Source organism: Rhineura floridana, chromosome 16, assembly GCF_030035675.1.
Source record: "Rhineura floridana isolate rRhiFlo1 chromosome 16, rRhiFlo1.hap2, whole genome shotgun sequence".
Taxonomy (NCBI): Eukaryota; Metazoa; Chordata; class Lepidosauria; order Squamata; family Rhineuridae; genus Rhineura; species Rhineura floridana.
The window spans coordinates 35,558,459-35,581,765 of NC_084495.1; the positions used below are offsets into that span (position 1 = coordinate 35,558,459).

The 23,307-nt window shown below is 43.6% G+C and overlaps 1 protein-coding gene and 1 long non-coding RNA gene across 4 annotated transcripts in view; one reads left to right on the top strand and one right to left on the bottom strand.

The window, feature by feature from the left end:
- The window catches only part of HTR2C (5-hydroxytryptamine receptor 2C), a 235,556-nt gene that overhangs the window by 154,338 nt on the left and 57,911 nt on the right, over positions 1-23,307 (top strand). The gene's annotated exons all lie outside the window — the stretch shown is intronic.
- On the bottom strand, positions 6,501-12,227 carry LOC133371267 (uncharacterized). The gene is made up of 3 exons (XR_009759290.1): positions 11,951-12,227; positions 10,034-10,076; positions 6,501-7,369 (listed from the first exon to the last, which is right to left on the bottom strand). It is a non-coding gene; the product is annotated as an uncharacterized LOC133371267 (long non-coding RNA).

The following is a 23,307-nucleotide window of genomic DNA, read 5'->3' on the forward strand; positions in this document are numbered from 1 at the left end:
CACTTTTCCCTCTGGCCACACCCGCTACTGTCATGTAGTCACTGAAACTTTACCTGTGAGGGAATGTGGCCCCCAGACTGACAAAGGCTCCCTTCCCTACATTATAGCAACCATTTAGGAGTTTATTCTCTGTACGCTGCCTTATACTGAGTCAGACATTTGGTCCATCTAGCTCAATACTGTCTACACTGACTGGCAGTGGCTCTGTAGGGTTTCAGGCAGCAGTCTCTCCCAGCGTATCTGCATGCAAAGCAGATGCTCTACCACTGAGCTACGGCCTTCCCCTGCAGAACATTTCTACTATGTGCCTGATGGGTAGAAACTGACCCTAGGGAGCTACCTGGGAACAGGGATTTTGTGAAGTTCCTTGTGACTGGCAAGCAAAATGAAGCTTCTGAAATGACGCCTGGCATAAATACTAACAAAGGACAAACGTCTCAGCTCTAGGTTCCCTAGGGAGCTCCTTTTATACCAGGTCAGATCTAGCTCAGCATTGCCTAAGACTGGCAGCAGCTCTCCAGGACTGAACCTGGGACCTTCTGCATACAAAGCCCATGCTTTGCCACTGAGCCATGACCTTTTCCGTTTAAAATAAAACAAGATTCTAGTCCTCACTGTTTTGAAAAAGGTCGATTTAAACAGGAACATGGGAAGCTGCCGTATACTGAGTCAGACCCTTGGTCCATCTAGTGTTGTCTACACTGCTTGGCAGCAGCTCTCTGGGGTTCCAAAAGCAGGTCTCTTCCAGCCTACTGGGAGATGGCATAGGGGATTGAACCTGCAAGGCAGATGTGCTGCCACTGAGCGACAACCCTTCCCCATCTCTTAGTGATTCATCTCGGGGGAACATTGGGTTGGTGAACACCCACTCTGGGCCTGGGTTCGAGGAACGTGCCTCAGAACCAGGAGTCCCCTGACTCTATGCATGACTGCTGTGCAGAGCGTCTCCCTAGAGAGGAATCAGGTCCCAAGCGCTGGAGGAACTCCCCTCCCCTGAGCCTGGCCATCAGCTCTTGTCAACAGGAAGGGCATAAAGCAGGGATAGGGGACCATTTTCAGCCTGAGGGCCACATTCCCTTCTGAGCAACCTTCTGGGGGCCACATGCCAGTGGTGGGCAGAGCCAGAGGCAAACGTTGGCAGAGCAACGGATGCAAAATGTACCTTTGTACGGTAGACCAGTTTCCACACACACCCAGCAGCATGATCAGAATCCAGGGACATATTCCAGCCAGGCAAAACCAGTCAAGGAGTGTGTTGGGGTGTGTGGTGTCGGGAGCGTCCGAAGGGCCAGACAGTGACTCCTGGAGAGCAACGTTTGCCTCCTGGGCCTGAGGCTCCCCAGGTCTGGCATCAAGCCTTCCTGATCAGTCTGGGACTTCAGTGGGTCATAGAATCATAGAATAGTAGAGTTGGAAGGGGCCTATAAGGCCATCCAGTCCAACCCCCTGCGCAATGCAGGAATCCAAATCAAAGCATTCCCGACAGGTGGCTATCCAGCTGTCTCTGGAACACCTCCAGTGTCAGAGAGCCCACTACCTCTCTAGGTCATTGGTTCCATTGTTGTACCACTCTAACAGTTAGGAGGTTTTTCCTGATGTCCAGTCGAAATCTGGCTTCCTGCAACTTGAGCCCATTATTCCGTGTCCTATAAAATATTTATAAATCCTCCCCCTGCCTGCCCCAATGGAGGCCATCATGAGAAGGGAAGATAATCACAGAGCCCAGCAGTAGCACTTCTAGGCAAGACGTATTTCACAGTAATTGCCAAATGTCCTTTAGTATGGCAATTGCTTGCCGGAGATGCCGCTCTATTGCAAAAAGAGCCATCCCTGGCCCAAAACATTGACCTTCTCTTCTCTTAATCGCCTTCTGAAGTGATGAAACTTGGCAAGTCTAGACCCTTTAATCTTTTAAGGAAACACAGCCGGAGAATCTTTTTTAGCATATGAAGCAAAGCTGAGCTTCAGAGGAAGGACCGTCAGTGCCTCCCCAAAGGTGGGCTCATATAGATGGAAGCTAAACTGGCATCTTATCTCAGTTCAGCTGTCCAACACTGGCTGGGGGCCCTTGGAGTGGGGCCAGCCCCAGATATTTTTGCTGCAAAGGGCAAGATGGTATCCCCTTGCTCTGGCACACAAACACACCCCACGTACGGAAGCCGACTGGCTGGCCCTTGAATCTTACTTCAACATAGGATAGCATCTACTACTGCCTCAAATGCAGCTGGCTTGCTTAGGCAGGCTGTGGGGCACAGACAGTTCTGTCTTCTAGCTCCTTCTTGCTTTCTGCCCCACGACCTCTGCCGCCTGAGGCCAAGGATGAGGAAATCTGTCCATTTTGGTTTCTCTTTGTATCTCTTAAAAAAAAAATCCTCCTGAAAATTAATCAGCACGTTACTGCAAATTTCTCCTAATATTTGAATGCAGTTTTGTCCAATATACACTTTTTTGTGCAGCAACTTCCCCTCATATAATGCATTTTTTAAATGTATTCTTTGCCACAGCGTATATATTTCGGCTGCACAACTGCATTGCAGCATTTGGAGAAGTGGAAATTTTGAAGGACAGCTTTGTGTCCGTTCGCCTGTTGTTTCAAAAAGTGCAAATGAGGTAGGTTTGCCTTTAAAATGCAAATTGAACTGAATGGCTCCAGCATCCCTACCTGAGGCAGCCGCCTCAGTCTGCCTAATGGCAGGGCCAGGCCTGACTTTGAAAAAAGGAAGCAAATGTCATCCATCATGCTGCTGACAGAGCTGTCAGGAAAGTGTCCCTAGCTTGATTACCTCTTCAAATGAGCTCAGGAAGTAATGCCAATGTGAGTAAGTGGAAAAGGCAAAAGGGTTTCATTTCTTTAAGTGTCCGGCTGGCTTTGATGTTTCCATATCTATCTCTGTGTTTTATCAATAATAATAATAATAATAATAATAATAATAAATACTTGCTTATATTCAAGTGCATCTAGGGAGCCGGAAATCTGGAGATTTCAAACCCCAGTGATGTTGCTTTGTCTTCCACAAAATGGCAGGTCTGCACAGATGAGTGTAGGCAGGGGCAGAGCTTGGAAAAGTTACTTTTTTTGAACTACAACTCCCATCAGCCCCAGCCAGCATGGTCACTGGATTGGGCTGATGGGAGTTGTAGTTCAAAAAAGTAACTTTTCCAGGGGTGGGGATGGGAACAGCTGTGGGAAATAGCTGTTGTTGGACTCCAGCTCCCATCAGCCATCCCAGCCAGCATGGTCGACAATGGGAGCTGTAGTCCAGAAGCACCTGGAAGGCCACAGATTTCTCAGCCCTGCTGTAAGAGGAAGGCTGACACTCAGAGAGATTTGGGAAGGGCAGCCACTTTGTCCGGAGATCTGCACTGCTCAGAAAACTCTTTGCAGGAAATTCCTGCCATTTCCCCAAGGGGTAAGGAAAATGCCAATGACAGCACTACCCAGGTCTGGCTTTGTTTGGCTGACGAGAGTTGTTTGTTGTAATATTTGCTTTGTTTACAAATCTATAACAGAGCACAAGGAGGTAATCCATTGGCACTCCCGTGATTCCTCTACTCCACATCAGATTCTCAGAGCTTCCAAGATGTTACATTCCCCCCTATATATGACTTTCCTTGTACCTTAGTTGTATGGCTACAGGCCACGGTGGCTATGCTCTGCCTCCACTGTCAGAGGTGATATGCCTCTGAATACCCAATTTCTAGGAATCTCATGAGAGGAGAGTGCTGTTGCACTCAGGTCCTGCTAGTGGGCTTCCCAGAGCATCTCGTTGGCCACTGTGAGAACAGGATGCTGGACTAGAAGGGCCACTGGCCTGATCCAGCAGCCAGGCTCTTCTGATATGCTTACTGGGGTGAAGGAATTCATTTCAGTTTACATGTAAAGGCAAATCTACCTAATCTGCACATTATAGCACAATCCACAAACCGAAACACAGCCACCCTTTGAAATTTGCACTTCTCTGAATTTTGCAATGCAGTTTTCCAGCCAGATACATATATACTAAAGGGAAGTGTGCATATACTGAAAGTAGCATAAAATGCAATACATTCGGAAAAATATAAATGTTAAGGAAAATAGGTTTCCCCAAAAATGTGTGTATCAGGCAAAGTTGCATAAAAGTGTGTAAATTAGGACAAATTTGCAGTACAATGCTGATACATTTTCATAAGGACTTTTTAAAAAAATTAAAACTGCTATGGAAATGTGGCAACCTGAATTTAAGACTAAAAATGAGAAACCCAAATGGACATATTCACCCATCCCTAGTTCCTGGCTTGCTCCATACAGCTGCCCATGGCTCAACCATAACTCCCCATATATGCATTTAAATTTAAATTCACATTTTTACAGGTATTTTAAAAATTCACAGATTACTACAGGAACAGGAAAGAGTGGGCTTAGAGGTGAACCTATGCAAAAGTGTTGCGGTGGATTGGAAACGGCGCAACTTGGTCATCTCTACAGCAATTCACTTCCCCGGCAGCCTGTCAGGCTTAAGCACCTGCTTTTTCAAATAATGAGGTATCAGGAAGTATCACATTTTTTACAAAGACTTGCCATGGTGGGATTAGCAATTAAAGCAGTCCCCAGTCCCTGAGGTTGCAGCAAGGACATCTAGAACAGCACCAGGCATAGGGCACTGAAGTTCACAAGATGGAACTCAAACAAGACCTTTGTGAATTAAAGAGATTAGGCCTTACATTTTTTAGCAGCCATTGCTTTCCCCCCCACTGGGGTTCAGACCTCGTTGCTTTGGAAGAATTAGCATGCAGACCACAAGCCCTGGTGTGCACACCAGAGACATAAATGGAGATTAATTATCAAAAGGGAGGGTTGCAAAAGCCTGTTCTGAAAAACTCGTTTGTTCTGAAAACTCGAGGGAGTGTTATATACTATGCAGAGAGCTTGTATTGACAACTCTGTACAGGCTGTCAAAGGGAAGTGTGTGTGATCAATCAGGCTGCTATTTGATAGTCCTGGAGATAAATTGTAAAAATATGTTGGGAATTCCATGCAAACAGGATTCCATTTGAAATGAGCGAATGAATTCTGCACAGCATTGTTTCTGAAGGAATTGCACTCCTTGTCCTCTCTACTTTAGTTACTTCCAGAAGCTTCTTCGCTATGCACTATAAACCTGTTGCTTATTATGAAAACTCTTGGTAACCCTCCAACCCTTTGTCAAGCAATGTTTTTTGTTCAATCTCACCACAAATGTGAATGTTAGGGAGGGGCAAATCTATCATTTTTGGGTTTTCTCTGTTTCTCATTTTTCCTGTCTTATGTTTTCCACATTTCCACATCAGTTTGTGATTGTTCTCTTGTTTAAAAGAATCCTCATGAAAATTCATTAACCTGTTAGCACTAATCTTTCCTAACATAGATATTGTCTGTTGTAGATATCACGACACAGTGAGACACGGTGAGACCAGAGTTCAATTTCGGAGCCCCCCTCGTAATTCTCGTCTCCGCTTTTATTTTACCTCCGCTTGGAGGCGTGGATTATTTTCTCTCCATAAACAGCCTATGACCTTTAACTATTGTATAACATCACGTACATACATAGTACAACAGCATTATCTACGTGGCAATATGCAGGCAGTTATTTAACCACTACAGATGTCAGTATCGTTTACAGCCATAAAGTTAACCACATCCTGTTTTTCCACTGGTCAGATCGCAATGTCTTGAGAGATAGTGTACTGAGAACAGCAGCGTGGTTTGCCAACGTATGCTGTTCATTCAGTCCACCCCACATCTCCCCCTTTTTTATTTTTTAGCAAAAAGTAATTACTACGTAATGGTCGCGGAGCAACAGGTGTACACGTCTGGAAAAGGTATTGTAAAAAACAGCATAAGCCTATACTTAAAATGAGTAAAAGAATAGCATATCTAAGAATCTGACTTAGCCATCCAGTGGGCAGCCAACTCCAAAGCCACTGCCACCAAGTTGTAGGGGCGTCCTGCAAAATGTTATTAGCTAGATCCTTCAAGTTTTTTACCTGTGTTCTGATTTCAAAACTGTTGTCAGTTAAATTAAAACAGCACATATTCTTTATAGTTTCGCACCCCAACTGATGTTGTAATAGCAGGTAATCTATAGCTGCACGATTATCCAAGATAGCATGTCTTAATATACCCTGCTCTTCATTTAACAAAGCAATGGCTCGAGAGGTGGCATTTATCATCTTAACATAATTACAGGCTAATTTATGTAATTGATTGCTGTTACTTACTGCCAATGCAGGAAGTCCAACAAGGGAGATGGCTAGTGATACACTTTCTGCTTTATTAAGCAATTCCACCTTGTCATTACAATCAGCCGGCATGGCAACAGCTTCTCTTTTCCTACGTTGGGCTAGCAACTCCCTTTTATGAAGGAAAATGGGAACCAGTCGACTCAGGCAACAGATGGTATCAGAAATATTAGCGGGAACATAATTAAAAGTGGTTTCTCCACATGTCCAAAACCATCCACCTGGTAAAGGAATGTGTCCGTACATACTGGATATGTTAATGTGCTGTGTACAATTCCATGTGGGTCTCCCAACCTTTAGACATCCCTTCTGCACCTTATGTCGACTACAATTAACCATCCGAGCACACGTATTATTAATGGAATTTGCAACATGTGATGTAAATAATTGAAAAGCATTAACAGGCAGCTGGAAGGTTGGAGTTCCCCAATTCGAAACAGTATGATATTTAATCTCTGAAGTATTCATGAACCGCCCAAGTCCTGTAATGTTCCCAATATCCCCAGGTGCTTTGCATACGGGTATTAAACATGTTCCCAACATACCCATTTCCTGTACATGTTCAGTCATGCAAAAGTCACTCACATTTGTCATTCTTGCTAACTGAACCCAGATATTGTGTTGAAACCGCATCCCCAACTCCTGCCCCAACCTGTCAGCCCCGGCGCTTCCTAAAATCCAACAAATGCAAAGTACAAAAATAGAATTTGTATTTAAAGACGCAATTAAAGCAAGAATGGTATTCTCAGTTGTCTTGTCCACCCCGGCTTGTTCCATTGCTTTTTCTGCTTGTGTTGCTAAGTTCTTTATTTGGCCCCAAGTCACGGGAGGTTGCGGAACATTCCGACCACGCTTCCTGGAAGACATCCCAGTATCCTGAAGTTGCAGAGAAAAATTAGGGATGGGATTCTTAAGATTATCGTGCCAGGACATCGTCTTTCCAGGGCCGGATACACCTAGCAGGTACCCACACAGGACCGTCAGGCGTAGACACAGCCGCGTAACCTCGACCCCACGTTATAAGCGGAACTGGGCCTTTCCACTCTGGATTTGGTAGTTGCCGAAACTGCACCCGCGGGGCAGGTAGAGACTCCGACTGCTGAAAATGCCGCTGCGCTCGAGTAGAAAAGGAAAAATGAGTATTGGGAGATTGAGACAAATTTAAATGATTAATGGTAAACAACACTTGTGCCAGCCACTCCTCTTTGGTGGCCAATCCCAGTGGTACTCCTCCTTTTTGTTTTTGTTTAAGCAAATGCTCTTTAAGGGTACGATTGGTACGTTCGACGACAGCTTGACCTGTAGAATTATAAGGAATACCAAACAAATGTGTAATGGACCACTTAGTGCAAAACTGTGCAAATTGCTGTGAAACATATGCAGGACCATTATCAGTTTTTATCGTCTGAGGTTGGCCCATGATGGCAATAGAACGAATGACATGATTAATAACATTCTTAGTTTTTTCCCCTTTCTGAGGAGTTACCCATATGTATCCGGAATATGTATCTACTGTAACATGCAAATACTTCCATGGGGAGAAAGTAGGAAAATGTGTAACATCCATTTGCCACAACTGGTTAACTATGAGACCTCGTGGGTTCACTCCTGGTTCTGGGGATAGAGTTAACTGTGTGCATTGGGGACATTGTTGAATAATGGCAGAGGCTTCCTGGGCAGTAAGATGGAATTGCTTCTGGAGTGCTTTAGCATTTTGATGATGAAGGGCATGACTTTCTATGGGTGTGCAAAGGAGGGCACGAAGAGCCTGATCAGCATATTGATTACCTTCTGTTAACAATCCTGGGAAAGGTTGATGACTGCGAATATGAAATATAGCAAATCGACAAGACCGAGTATGTATGAGTTTTTGAAGTGTAAGCATAAGAGCAAGTAGATTAGTGTCCAGCATGGGAGAGACATAACTACCGGGTAATGCAAGTACAACATTCTTAACATAAAGACTATCGGTAATAATGTTAACCTCCTGATCTGCAAAAGTCAACAGCGCCATACTAACAGCGGCCAACTCAGATCTCTGAGCGGAAGTTTGGGGTAAGGTGAAAATTGTCTTCCAAACCCCCTGCTCGTGCCATGCAACAACCCCTCTAGTTGGACTGCCATCAGTATAGACCGTGACCGCAGGTAAGGGTTGTAAACTGATTACAGATTGAAACTGGATAGGAATTTTTTGTGTAATTTGAAGCCGTGGATCTGATGAGGAACGACATGAAATTGTGCCCAAATAAGAGACTAAAGCCCATTGAAGGTCATCAGAAAGCGCAACAGCATTTTCCCATGTGTAAAGTTTAAGAGGCAACGAAATTTCAACCGGATCGATACCTAATAATTGCCTTGATCGTAATCGTGCTTTTTGGATTATTTCTGCTGCTTGCATTGGCAAAGTTGTGATAGATGACTTTGGTGTATGGGCTAAGTAAAGCCACTCTATTATATGTGTAGCATTGGAGCCTGACTCCTGAGTGAGTGCAGCAAAAAGTTGGCTTCCATCAAATAAAACAAATAAAATCAGTGGTTTATTCAATATTTGTCGATCCACCCAAATAGCTTTTAACGTTGTAGAAACTAATTCTAGGGATTGCCTTGCCTGTTTCGTTAAAGTAATAATATCTGCAGGTTGACGTCCTTGTTTTAAACATTCAAATAAAGGCCCCATGTCTTGAGTGGTAAGTTTACAATATGGTCGAATCCAATTAATAGAACCCAAGAATTGTTGTAGTTCTACATAAGTTGGCTTCATTGACAAAGTAAGACAGGGCAATACAGGAGTGGAGTAGGATTGCATTAATTTATGTCCTAAATACAGAAATGGTTCTTTGAGTTGTACCTTTTCAGGGGCAATCTGCAACCCTGACTGTGACAAATGATCAGTAAGGTGTTGTTGCCACATAGATGGGAGGGTTCTCCCAGCCACCAAGATGTCATCCATATAATGGTAGACCAATAATGTAGGGTATTGAGCCCGAAAGGGTCGCAGGGCCATGTCTACAAACTGTTGACATAGGGTTGGACTATTTAACATGCCCTGAGGTAGCACTTTCCATTGATATCGTTGCGCAGGGCCAGAGTTATTATATACGGGAACAGTAAACGCAAATTTCGGTGCGTCTTGCGCTTGTAACGGTATTGTGAAAAAGCAATCTTTCAGGTCTATAATAGCTAAGGAATAGTCATATGGAATTAAATTTGGATTGGGCGTCCCACATTGTAGCGGACCCATGGGCACAATTAATTTATTTATTTCTCGTAAATCATGTAAGAGCCTCCACTTTCCAGATTTCTTTTTAATCACAAACACTGGGGTGTTATAAGGGCTATTACTTTCTGCTATATGATCAGCTTCCAGTTGCTCCTTTACCAGTTGGTGCAGAGCTTCTAATTTTTCTTTGGGTAAGGGCCATTGTTCTACCCAAATGGGTATGTCTGTCTTCCATTGTAAAGGAAGAGCTGCCTTTTGTTGGCTAATCATTAATAACAATGGTGGTCTGGAATTGCTCCAGTAAATCCCTTCCCCACAGATTTACTGAAATGTCCAAAATACAAGGGCGAATGTGGGCTATACGATCACCATCAAGAGCAACAACTTGTATCCAATCCTTACTCCGTTTTGAATCCTGAGCTCCGCCCACTCCCCACACAGAAGGGGCCACTTCTACTGGCCAAGAGGATGGCCAGTTATGTTCAGCAATTACTGTGACATCTGCCCCAGAATCTATAATACCTTCAAAAATAACATTGTTTAAACAATACTTACGAACCGGTTTCTCCCTGGTCACTTCTGCCAGTACTGCAGCTACCTGTGGATGGAAAGGATTACCTGAAATACTCACACTCGGCGATTTCGTCCTTGTAGATCCGAATCCACCAGTACGTTTTTGGGAGGAAGTGTTCGATGTGAAAAGACGATATGGCAATAACAATAGTTGCGCAAAAGAATCTCCCTTCTTCAACTGAAGGGGAAGGTGACTCCAATACTGAATATAAATAATTCCCTGATAATCAGAATCAATAACACCAGGTACCACCATTATATTATTCTTGGAAGCAGAGGATCGCGGTAGTACAAGGCCTACGGTGCCTTCTGGTAAAGGGCCAGTGAGTGTGGTAGGCATTAAAAGAACTGCTCCAGGCAAAGGAACATCTTTTGACTCTGCATGTATTAAATCAATTCCAGCGCTTCCTTGAGTAGCAGGGGTGGGTACACTTCCTTGAGATTCGGGGCTGGAAGCCTGCCCCAAGTTCAGTTTCCCTCAATAGGACGGGAAGACACATTGGTATTGGTAGTGGGAGCTGAACGACACTGATTAGCCCAATGATAACCCTTTTTACATTTCGGACAGATTTTCTTTGGCCGGTTTGTAACAGTGCCCCCACCTTTAAATGCTCCTCCGCCAGGAGCCCGACATTCCCTTCTGAAATGACCAGGCTTTTGACAATTAAAACAATTGCCTGTAGGTTTGTTACCCTGTCTTAATGCCCCAGCTAACAATGTCATGGCATGAACATGTGTACCTACCTCTGCACAAGCTTGAATCATGTCTCCCAATTCATATTGCGGTCTATGAATAATGTTTTTCAAAATCTTTTTACAGTCTGTGTTAGAATTCTCGTAAGCTAATTTTAACAATAATTCCCCTTGTGCCTGAGGGTTATCAACCTGCCGCGTCAGAGCCTCTTTCAAACGGTCAACAAACTGAAAATAGGGCTCTGTTGCTTGCTGCCGTACATTCGTAAAAGAACGTAAGGGTTCTTTCCCAGCAGGCACCTTTTTAAATGCTTTCTGTATACACTCAGCAGTTCGATGAAATGCGGCTTCAGGCAATACCCCTTGTTGTGCTATGGTAGCAAAATTACCTGACCCATAAATTTGCTCGGGAATGATATTAGCATCCCCAGCTGCTATAGCAGCATGTCTAAATTCTTGGTCCCAAACTACATATTGCGAAGGAGTCAAAATCATCCTAAAGAGATCCTTCCAATCTTGAGGGATCATGTTATATCCAGTAGCTACTCCTTCCAACATCCCTTGTACATAATTAGCCGTAATCCCATATTCTCTTACTGCCTTATTTATTTCTCTAATAACAGAAAACGGAAGAGCTGTCCAAGTTGCTATGCGATTATTAGCATTATTAGGATCTGGCTGATATGTAACGGGAAAAGCTGAAATTGTACCCTCCCAGTCTCCCATTTCTTCCATAGATAATAATCCTGAGGCTGCAGCCTGAGCTATGGCTGCTTTAACCTTCCCAGTAACCTGTTCTTGTTGAACTGGAGGGCTATATGGAGGAGCATTTACAAATTTCTCAATATCCTTTTCAGGTGTAGGTAAAGAAAGTTGGGGATAAAGAGGAGTTTTCTGGTCAGAATTGGCAAACAGCGATGTCTCTTTTATCCCTAAATGACTAATGGCCTCAGCACACTTTTGCCATAATAAGAGATGGTGAATAGGTGCTCTTGGTTCTTCATGTAATTTTCTCCCTATCTTTATCCAATCTGACTGACGTAGTGATCCTTGCTCTGGATACCATGGACATTGACATTGAATTGTTTTTAACAATGATTCAATGTGAGAACGACTTATAAAGGCTGAGGTATCCTGTTTTAAAATTTTTTGTAGCTCTTGTGCATGAACCTTCTGCTGAGCTGACAATTCCCCCCCCATACTCACGAATGGGAGCTGTACGCTGAGGTGCACCGTTGGCTGATCCTGCCAGTGGGTACGAGGGTGTTTGTTCTGAATCACGTCGAGGTCACCAGATGTAGATATCACGACACAGTGAGACACGGTGAGACCAGAGTTCAATTTCGGAGCCCCCCTCGTAATTCTCGTCTCCGCTTTTATTTTACCTCCGCTTGGAGGCGTGGATTATTTTCTCTCCATAAACAGCCTATGACCTTTAACTATTGTATAACATCACGTACATACATAGTACAACAGCATTATCTACGTGGCAATATGCAGGCAGTTATTTAACCACTACAGATGTCAGTATCGTTTACAGCCATAAAGTTAACCACATCCTGTTTTTCCACTGGTCAGATCGCAATGTCTTGAGAGATAGTGTACTGAGAACAGCAGCGTGGTTTGCCAACGTATGCTGTTCATTCAGTCCACCCCACAGTCTGTGCCATTTTGCCAAACACACACATTTTTGCAAAGCGTATTTTCCCTAATATAATGCATTTGTTTATGTTATTTTCATGAAAACATGCATTTTTATGCACACTTTGCCCTAATATATGCATTTTTGTACCCATTGCTTGGCTGGAGAACTGCACTGCAAAATTCAACAAGTGCGAATTTCAAAGGATGGCTGCATTTCGCTTTGCATATTGTGTCGGGAAGTACGAGCTGGATAGGTCTGCCTTGAAATGTGAACTGAATTGAGTTTTTCCCCCACCCCTGATGAATGCAGGCTCTGTTCATTCATGTGCATGGTCTGTCCAAGTCCAGGAAGCATCTGGCTCTGGATGATAGAGGCACTGCCGGTTCCTCCCACCCCACAAGCATCAATGAGCTCACTGTGATGCTGTCTCTGTAGGGCTCCCTTTAAAGACTGTGTGGACACTTCACCTGGTGTGAAAACTGAGCTGACAGAATGTGGGGGGCGGCAGCTTGGCAGCTTGATCCCATTACATCAGTTTTACATTGTTCTGTTATTGATTTCTTAACTGCCTTGAACTGCCCTGGGAAATTAGGCATGACAGAAATCTTTAAAAAACAAAACAATAAATAAAACAATTTCAGTTTGGATTCAAGCGGACTGACATCCTTAGGAACTGAAAAGAGTTTTGATTTGAGTAGTAAAGTTTCTCAGGGCATTTTTGCACCTCTCCAGCAACACCCTGTGGGCAGGGTGGTTTCATTTTATTTGTAGTTAGAGGGATATTGGAACAATCAGCTGAGAACTCTGGCTGTGAATCTTCCCTTAACATGAGTGGCAGCCAGGAGCAATGCTTACAAATTTGTCAAAATGCAAACACAATTTCAATTTATTGTACGGCCACAGACCCAATAAGACAAATCATCAGATAAAAGAAAACAGTCTATAAAACATTTAAAATATACAATAAAATATAAATACATCTTTAAAATGCAAACACAATTTGGGTTGGTCTTTCACAGTCCAACCCACTTCCTGTGTAGCTTGGAAGAATTTGGTAACATGTGCCTCTGAGCATACGGTGAGCTCATTCACGCTGTTAGGCAGCTTCCATTCATTTTGGTGAGGTTGCAGAAGGTTGCAGAAGGCACTCCTGGTGGATCCGGCAGGACTGTCTTCTATGCTTAGGATCCCCTTGTGGATATCTGAGGTGTATAAAAGTATTCCTGGTATGGAGAAAGTGACTACAGAAAGGTTTTTTTGCAGTGGGGTCATCCAATGAAGCTGAATATTGGAAAATTCAGGACAGATGAAAGAAAGGACTTCTTCACATGGTTGCACTAGGGGATTCACTCCCGCAAGAGGCAGTGATGGCCACCTGCTTGCATGGCTTTAAAAGGGGATGAGACGAAATCATGAAGGCTATCCATGGCTGCTAGCCACGATGGCTGTATTCTACCTCCACTGTCAGTAGCCAGGAATTGCAAGTTGGGGGGAGCCCTGATGCACTCAGGTTTGGCTTGCAGGCTTCCCATGGACAGCTGGTTGGCCGCTGTAAGGATGCTGGCCTAGATGCGCCTTTGCTGGATCCAGAGGGGCATATGTCCTGACAGCAGCTCCATGCAAGTTTCCTGCTTTTACTTTAAATCTGGATTATCGAATTTAGGCTTCTTCATTGTTGCTGAGGATCATTTCTTGCTGAGGATCCAGTCTCACTGCAGCCGGCGGCTCCTGGCGATGACCTTCTGCACCCTTCCAGCCCCGCCAGTGTATGCCTCTGCTTTTCATAAACCCATGCCTCACATCATTGCTGGGCACCGCAGAGTTAAAGCAATGGAATCTTTCATTAACCTTCCCTCTCGCTGGAGTGAGAAGTGGATGGCAGTGCTAAAAATTACTTGGGGGTGATGTGTGAAGTAATGGACCAGCATGCTAATTAAAGCGGAGGCAGAGGGGGAGGCTTCCCGCAAGGTGCAGGGACTGTGCCGTTCATCTGCCCCGTTTGCTTTGCAGAGGACAACCCTAAAAGCCCCAAAGGGAAGGACACACTGCTTGGGCAGAGGGTATGATGTGACAGGTAATACATCCAGGGGCAGCTGGCATGGCTGCGTTATGCAGGAGAAAACACGTGGCATTAGCTCACCCTCGGGGAAGGCTGCTGCTTTAGAGAGAATATGAACATCCAGGTTAGCATGGCAAGAACCAGGCTTTATATCCTGATGCTTTGTTGAAACACAAAGTTTGTGGGCAATGGAGCCTGTTGGCTCCTGTGTCAGTGGGGCAGTGAATCCACTTTGGGCTTTGTCTGAACTTTTATGAGCTTTCCAGAGGAGCTCCTGGCACCTTCACTGTACGGTTTTGCTGTATGCTGGAGGTGCACCCCTTTACCCTGGCCTTTGACGCTTGATATATATAGGACCCTCTCTAGTTGTGAATGTTAATTTGTTTTGGGCTGTTTTTAATTATGTATTTTTTTATTGTTGCGACTTGCCCTGGGACCTACTGGTGAAGGGCGGGTAATACATTTAATGCAAACAAAACCAACACTGGCAGGATGTGGTCCATTAGGTCAGTAGCCCAGCCGTTCTAGCTAGCAGAAGAGCTGTTACAAAGAGCCAGGCAGGACCATCTGTTCCATCAGCAGCAATGACCAGGCACTTACTGCATATCTTTTATAGCTGGCCAGGTCTGTTACCCCAGCTCTTCCCGGAGAGTCATCAGAACGCCACGTTGGGTGTGGCTTCACCCATCTAAGTAGAACTCAGGGCTGGGACGTATCCTGCTGCCAGGTGGGTGCCTGCATTTGGTACTGGCCTTCTGCTAGGACACACTCTTATCTTTGCTCCCGCGGATCCCAGGGATGTTCTTGGAAGCTTTGGAATTGGGTGGGGGAACCACTCAGGGTCTTTTGAATCTGCAGCCTCCTCAAGCAGGATATCTTCCCAGGTGGCGTGCAGGGATTCAGGTTGTTGGTGTCTACAGACTCCCCTGGAACAACTGGCAGGATGGTCCTCTCCTCCTGAGGAGGTCTCATCTGGTTCTGGTCTTTTCTCAAAAGAAAAGTGTGTTGCGAGTAAAGCACCAATGCATATTAAAAGTTACCTGAACCAGTGGAGGGCTATAGACAGAAAGGCGATCTATTCTTCCCTCTGCTGATTCCTCCTCTAAAGTGTTTGTTGCTTTTGCAGGCTTTGCTCCTCCCCTCCCTCTCTTCTTTTAATCTTTATTCTCAGTTAGTTAGTAACAGCTCCCTGAGTGCAGGCCACATAGCTGCTTCAGCATGTATGACTTTAACTTTGTAGTAATAAACCTTAAGTTGCTTTATTCTTTCAACTATCAGTATTAACAGACCAATTATTTATGCACTCTGTTGTAACACACACACACACACACACACACACACACAGAGTTAAGGAATCCTCCAAGAAGAAAGCTCCTTTTAAGGAAGGCTTTTTTTAGGTGAAACTGATAAGCTTTGCTTCCCTATGGATAAACTTTCAAGCTTGTGCCTTTGCTTTAAGGTGAAACTGACCAGGTTGTGTCTTTGCTTTGCTATGGATAAATTTTGTAGCCTTTGCGTTTGCTTTGCTAGGGTGAAACTGACAAGCCTGTGTTTGCATTAAAGAGATCTCTTGCTTTCTCCCAGGGTGGGGGAAGGAAGGGTCCAATAAGATTCAGAGGAGGAGATGGAGGGGAGGTGGAAGGAGGGGGAGAGGGCAGGTGTCAGGTAGGCACCCTTTAAAGCCCCTGTTGAAGCTAACCCCACCATCAATGAGCGGGTGTAGGAACCTATCCCTATTCTTTCGTTGCTATTCCTACCTCTGGTACCAAAGTTTCTGTTAAAGAAGTAATGTCCAGTAACGCATCTACTTTGTTAACTGTTGGGACATCTTGAGATGGCCAAAGCAAAAATCTATCGATATGCAAGGATGCTGTTGTCCGTCTCTCTGAGGTGGCCACTTTAGCTGTTCCTGGGTCCGTTCTCAAGGCGTATGTGTATGTTTATTTGTTTAAAAGTACTGATAAACTTTAAAAATCTCTAAGCGGTATATAATATAAAAACAAACAACTATTGTTAAAACAAGCATACAACATAAAACCAATTAAACAGTAATATAAAGGCCGGTAAAAGCAACTGTGAGGTTCTCATTGCTCAAGGGACAACAGGGCAGCACTACCAACCACACACCCCTTCTGGTGGGTCAGTTTTCTCTTCTTTTCAGCCCTCCATGAACAGAGGAGGCTGACCACTTCAGAGCTTCACCCTCCTACTCATGGAGGGCTGAAAAGATGGGAATGGGAACGTGCAGGAGAGGGCCAGGCGTGGCAGAATGCCATGTGAGTCAACAGAATGCCTGCAGAGGGCTCCAGCGTCACATAAAAGCTATCCTTCCCATCAAGGAATATAGGAACACAGAAACCAGGACCAGGGAAGAGATAATGGGAAAAGAGATCCCGGAGAGCTGCTGCCAGTCAGAGTAGGCAGTACTGAGCGTGATGGGCCAATGGTGTGACCACCTGATATAAGGCAATTTCCTGTGTTCTCCCTGCTAGCCAGAGAGCCCTACGAAGATGCCTTCTATGGAGTCAGACCACTGGTCTATCCAGTTCATTATTGTCTACACAGACTGGCAGCAGCTCTCCAGGATTTCAGACAGGGGTCTCTCTCGCCCCTACCTGGAGATGCCAGGGATTGAACCTAGAACCTTTTGCATGCAAAGCTGATACTCTGCTAGGAACAACAGCATCCTGTGAAATCTCTGGGCAAATTTTCCATTTCCCAGGACCATCCTGGCAAGGAGTGCCTTTTTAATTAATGCGGAACAAGTTTTGATGATTTGCAGCAGCAGTTTATTTTCAGGGCCATCACCCAACTATTTTGCCCCTAGTTAAGCCTTTTTGTGAGATCTTTAGCTGTTCTATATTATCCTTCCTGGTATTCAGCCATTAATAACATTAGCCTATTAAGGATTGTATTAAAGAGCTGCAATCTGCCCTAATAGAAGTTTCACTAATTAAAGCATGTATATTGTTCCAGTTCTCCTTCCTGTGCTCAAGGGCACACAATTTGTCATTATCTAATGTTTTCCTGTTTGCAGCATAGTTACATTTAACTCTTTTCCCTAGAACGCCTTTCATGACATTGTGCCTTGGCAGTGGTTTGAAGGCATAGAAAACAAAGCCATCAAAAACTGGTTCTGTTCTTCACACTTCCCCTACTTCAGCCTTTCCCAACCAGTGTGCCTCCAGATGTTGTTGGACCACAACTCCCATCAGCCTCAGCCAGCATTGCCAATTGTCAGGAAAGATGGAAATTGTGGTCCAACAACATCTGGAGGCACACTGGTTGGGAACGGCTGCCCTACCTGGTGCCATCCAGATGTTTTGAACTACAACTCCCATCAGCCGTGCTCACTTGAGGCTCATGGCAGTTATTGTCCAAAATATTTGGAGAGCACCAGGTTGGGGAAAGCATGACAGAAAATATTTATTTTTATTTTATTTATTTATTTATTATTTGATTTATATCCCACTCTTCCTCCTGGCAGAAGCCCAGGGCAGCAAACAAGAGCACTAAAAACTTTAAAACATCATAAAAAACAAACTTTAAAACACATTACAACAAAAACATCTTTAAAAACGTTGGATCTCACATTTGTGCTCCGTAACATACTGGCCCAAAGTCAATCAGTGACCTTCAGGGCTGTGTGGAAATTTGAACTGAAGTCTCCTCACTTCATATTGGATACTTTGTCCACTCTACCCCACTGGCTTACCACTCCCACCAGTGGGGAAGCAGTGATTAGGTCATTGCCCGCACCCCCCAATAAAGAGCGTTTGGCACTTTTGTCAAATCTCTCTACTGCAGAAGGCCAGATGAAAAGAAAAGTGGCAAGCTTGTTTATGAAGGCAAAAATAAAATAAATGAAGTGGGTTACAGCCTGCAAAAGTGACCATATTATTATTATTATTATTTCCATTTATAGACTGCTTACTATCTAAAAGATCTTAAAGCAGTTTACAATAGAATATACAAGGCACAATAAAAAACATATCAAATTAATTTACAAAGCAAAATACATAAACAATATCCATATACATAAACACAGTAGAAAAGTCAAAATTCACTTTGAATTCATATTGAAAATGAGAGTCTAGGGATGGGCAAATCTGTCAGTTTTGATTTCTCTCAGTTTCGCCTTTTTCCAATCTTAACTTCAGATCTTGATATTTTCACATCAGTTTGTGAATTTTTTTAAAAGTCTTTGAAAATTCTTCAGCATCTTAGTGTGGATTTCTCCTATTATATACATTTTTGTATACACTTTTGCCTAAAATAAACATTTTGCAAGCAGTTTTCACTAATATATGCATTTTTATGCACATTGTAAGTGCGCTTTTGAACACATTACTTGGTTGGAGAACTGTGTTAAAAAAGTTAGAGAAGTGCAAATTTTGAAGGATGACTGAGTTTCAGTTCACACACTGCTTTGGAAACCGCAAATTAGGTAGATTCACTTCTAATTGTGAACTGAATCAGATTTCCCCCCCATTCCTAGCAGAGCCCAACCAAAGTTTTCTGATTTCACAGCTGTGTCTCCACCCCTCCAAACCCCTTGCAGCTTGTTTATAGATCTCTGCAAGGCAGTCCTCTTGAAAATCAAACAGAAGGCTTCACTGTGCCAGCAACAGTAGATTAAAATCCTTGCAGCAATCGATGGCTCCTCATCTCTGACGCTGCGGCTTTACCTTTGATATCAAGCCTGCTTGGAACGTCCACACATTTTTCCTTTACAACATCATCTTAACTCTTAATTAAGATCACGGCACAGATGCAGCTTATATTTAATTTAAATATTTATGGTGTTTGCTTAAGCTGTCCAAAATGGATTAGAGTTTGAATGAGGGCAATATTGTCAGCCAGATCGCTTTTCCTGTTGAGTCCAATTAAGAATCCAATCAGGAATTAGCGTGAGAGTTACTCCACCGGAGGAAGAAACCCCTGAGTTGTGTGAACAGTGTTGGCAACTTGAGGTGGGTGGGCCTTCTCTCTCTACAGGGCTATTTATTTCCATGAACAAATCCTTATACATCTGTCGCAAGAAGCCTTCTTGCATAATCACTCAGTCACCCAAGTTGCCCAGTCGCTACAAAACCAAGCTGTGGTTCTCTCTGTCATAAAACTGTCACAGATGGCATTAAGCCAGGGATGGGATGCATGTGATTATCCAGGTCCCCCACTGCCCCTGACCATTGGGCATGCTAGCTGGGGCTGATAGGACTTAGGAGTTCAGCAACAGCTGTCTCTGACTTAGACAAACTATTCTCTCTTAAGCTCAGTCCCTTCCCCACCATTGTACAATATATGGATAATTATACTGCCCTATCTTACAGGGTTGTTGTTAAGGATTACTGGAATAATGTAAGTGAAGTGCATGATAGTTATCTTCATCATCCAGCCTCATGACTTCTTCTAGTCCTTAAATTGTTACTAGTGTCATGCCAGATCAGACTTTCACTTTATTCATGCACCAGTTTCCACAATAAAATCCACAACTAAAATCTGGGCTTCTGCTGGGAGGAAGGGCAGGATATAAATCAAATAATAAGTAAATGAAATTGTGCTCAGTGTAGGTTACAGCAGACTAAATGACAGCAACACTCAAGCAGACAACTATAACAGATAAGTGATCTGCATTTCATACAAATGTAGTGACCGTTCATTAAATAACTACTGTGCAGTGCAATAATCATTCATTCAATAAACACATTTCAACAAAAACAAGATCAGTGACAACAGAGCAATACATAAAACTGAACTATGACATTTCAACAATTCATGATACAGTTCAGTTCAATAACCTCTCATAACTAATAAATAACCAGACAACAATCTATACAGCGGTCTCCACAGGAGCACTATAAAATGCGGTGAAGAATATCAAGGATGCATAGCAGATGCATGAAAGATGTCCCTTGCAGGCAAGCTTCCGTGAAGCATTGCTAACCTGATCTCAGGGCTTTTACTTCCTAGTGAAAGACAACATGCTACCTGATGGTCGAAACTCAGAAAGCAGCTGTGCCTTTTCTCTTTCCAATGATCAGGCATGATTATGCCATTGCTTATGTCTCCAAAATGACACCACCCAAGAGATGCCCAAGAAGGAGGTACTGGTAGGCTTGAGGAAGCGTCAGGGTTTGGAGATGTACAGAAATCTTTAGGGGGGGGACTCTAATGGAGGAGAGATTTCCTAAACAGCCCAGTGAAGACTGGGCATGCTCAGTGGCCACAAATATACACACAGATAAATGGAAAACCAGATGAGAGGAGGAATGGAATGGAGAAGCTTGGAGGAGGGCACTGAACCAGAACATTCTCCCACGGGTTTCTTTAAAAACCCAAAAACTGTTGCAGAGTTTAAGGGCACATGAAAGTCCTTTTCACTGACACTGACACCTATACTCTTAATCCTGGGGATGTAGGAAGCTGTTGGGGTGAGGGATGTGAATCGTGGACATGCTTAGAGGCACTGTCTTGTGCATGCAATCTATTACATCACTGTGTCTGAGGCTCAGACAGAGGTATCCAAATTGTCACAACAGTTACAGAGAGGCAAAGGGGAATGTGCTATATGCCTATAATGTGGGGCATCCTGATTTAATAAAGAAAACCAGCTGTAAATCAATCAAAAACTATCCATTTACTGCTTTTTTGAAATAGCTCAAAGCAGTTGACAAAAGCAGGAAAAATATCAACAAATAAAATAATGCTCCTTCAAAAATTAAGAAATGGGAAGTTGTCCTCATAACAACAATGGACACTCCAGAGTGGAATAGAAAGTGAGGTAGTGGTGGGGTGTTGATCTCTGGGTGTCCCACTGTCAGAATTGGGCATAGAGAGATTTGGAGAGTTCAGTTCAGTATATTATTATTATCATTTTTAACTTGCTAGCTTTTCTGTGAATGGTGTCCAAGGTGGCTTACAAATAAAAGGTGAAATCCATTATAAAATTAAAGGATGAGTTAAAGCCATCTGTAATTGCCAGGAAAGAATCCCAAGAAACAAAATGAGGCCTGAAAAGCAATTAAAATATCAAGAAAAGCCAACCGCAGTGAATTTAAACCAGGCTGCACTGTCAATGTTTCCCAAGACAAACAGGCTTGCTCTGTGGCAGGCGGGAAGTCAAGTGTGGAAACAGCCCAAGGCCAAATTTTATTTATTTATTTATTTATTCATTGTATTTATATACCGCCCCATAGCCGAAGCTCTCTGGGAGGTTACAGTAACTAAATGGGTTTGAAGTTTCCCTCTTCACATGAGGAGGTAGTTTTCCAGGGCACAGAGGAATATCATCTGTCTTTGAAGAGGGCAAGCTGCTATTTATTAGTAATACTGCAATTTCAAGTGTTCCAGAGGCTGATGAGTGGCATTAGAATACGATTCTGGTGTCAAGTTTAAATTGTTCAGTGGACTTAGTATTTGTTATTACTTTTGTATCTCCCCTTTCCTCTAAGGATCTCAAGGTGGCATACATAGATCTCCCTCTCCCCATTTTATTCTCACAATAACCCTGTGAGGTAGGTTAGGCTGAGAGGCTGGCCAACCCAAGGTCACCTGGTGAGGTTCATGGCTGAGTGGGGATTTGAACCTGGTTCTTCCAGGGCCTGGTCTCCCACACTAGAGAGAAATACACCACAGACAATGCTTCTAGCATCTCTTGTTCTGTCTGTGCCCCCCACACAACTTGTTTACATTGGAGTTGAATGCTGGCAGAAGCTGTACTGTAACAGGATCTCCATTGAAGGAGCACTTTACCCTGGATATAATTACACTGAAGGCTCATCTACATTGTGGTTTACTGTGTGTTTGGTCCTACACGCATCTCCTTTTAATTTGCATGGTTCACATGACACTACTGGCAAACAGAAGCTATCACATGGTTTCCCCCCTGTAAATCCATACTAACCCAATCCTCTGATAATACGAAAAGGAAAGGAAAAAAGTCTTCACTCCATATCTCTAGTGCTTGCAGATGCTGTGCTCCAATGCTTTTAAGTGGGTGTGTCAGTCATTCTTGTCTCCACGCCCACTCCCTCCTCCTCCCTTCTTTTATTTCATTTCCAGTAGGCTGACAAGCAACTTCTGGCTGCTCTCCTCCATTCTGCTGGCCTTTTTTATGTTGCTGCAAATGGTGCCTTATTTTTCTTTTCCCCCTAACTTGTGCGCAAAAGCACAACACTGCTGTATTGTACCAGTGATGTACAAGTGAAAATACAAATAATTGCATTTCCGGGTTGTTATTTTTTTTAAATGAAACCTGCTGCAGCTGGTAGAACAAACTGAGCATGCTCAGTTGCCAACCAACCAGAGGGAATGGAAATGTTAAATTATAGGGCATGGTCATTAGGAAACTGTGTGATTAATCCTTCCCCTCTGTTTGATTAGAATACACCATGTTTGCAACTGGTATTGAGCTCTTACTGTGGACGGTGTAAACAGAAAACAGAGGTAAAAGCAGTGTCTTTAGTATAAAGTAATGCTCCTGTGTGGTAAATCCTGAGGCTCTGGGTTTCAGAAAACAAGAAAGCTTACATTTATTGTAAGAAATACATCCTGGATAGGGAAGATCCTATTTCTGGCTAACTGAAATTAGGTGTAGTCGTCCAGGGTCTTGGGAGGGGTCTTAGACCCCTTACTTTTTTGGGAGCCAGATCCCAGCAGAGTTCCTATGTCTCCAGCATCCTATGAGCCAATCAGCATGAAAGGGAAGCATGTTAGCCACTGAGAAGAGCCTTCTAACATGCTTCCTTATCCTTTCCTGCTGATTGGTGCCTGTGAAAGGAGGTGAGTCAGCCATTGAGAAGACTTTTCTCAGTAGCTAGCACACTCCCCTTTCATGCTGATTGGCTCCTAGGGGCA